The following is a 632-nucleotide window of genomic DNA, read 5'->3' as shown; positions in this document are numbered from 1 at the left end:
CGCCAACGGGTACCCCCCGCACCTTCCCCCCGCTCCACCGCCGCCGCCGATGATATTTTCAATTAACAAATTTGAACATATTTTCTAAATAATTATTACTGTTTTTATAAAAAAATATTACTGTTATGATTTAAACAAGTTTGAACATATTTAAACACAAATAAATATCAAACATGATTTAAAATGCATAAAAAAATTTGGGGAGCCTGGGAATCGAACCCAGGACCTCCTAATGTGTGTGCTGCGTACTGACCAATCGGGCTAGTGGGCAGGTTCTGTTGTAGATAGGGTTAGGTGGTATATATGTTGGGCTAGATTAAATTACTTATGGATGTACTTATGGCGCACCCCTGGGTGGTGCGCCATTGCTAAGCCTCCCCCACACTAAAATCCCCAAACCCCAATCCACACTCTAATCCCTCCCCTGCCTCACCCGCCGTCCCCGGCCGTACGTGCACCCGGCCACCCTCCGCCGCCGACCACCTCCCTTATTGTCCCCCCTCTGCCCGTGCCCGCGCCCTCGCCGTCCCCCTCCCCCCGCGGCCCCGCCTGCGCCCCCCTCCCTCCCGAGCGCGACAGCTAGGGTTCCTAGCTGCCGCCACCACTGCCGGCCCGCAGCCGCGGGCGCGCCC

The sequence above is a fragment of the Triticum dicoccoides genome, chromosome 5B, assembly GCF_002162155.2.
Source record: "Triticum dicoccoides isolate Atlit2015 ecotype Zavitan chromosome 5B, WEW_v2.0, whole genome shotgun sequence".
In the NCBI taxonomy this organism is placed as follows: Eukaryota; Viridiplantae; Streptophyta; class Magnoliopsida; order Poales; family Poaceae; genus Triticum; species Triticum dicoccoides.
This window is presented reverse-complemented; position numbering follows the sequence as displayed.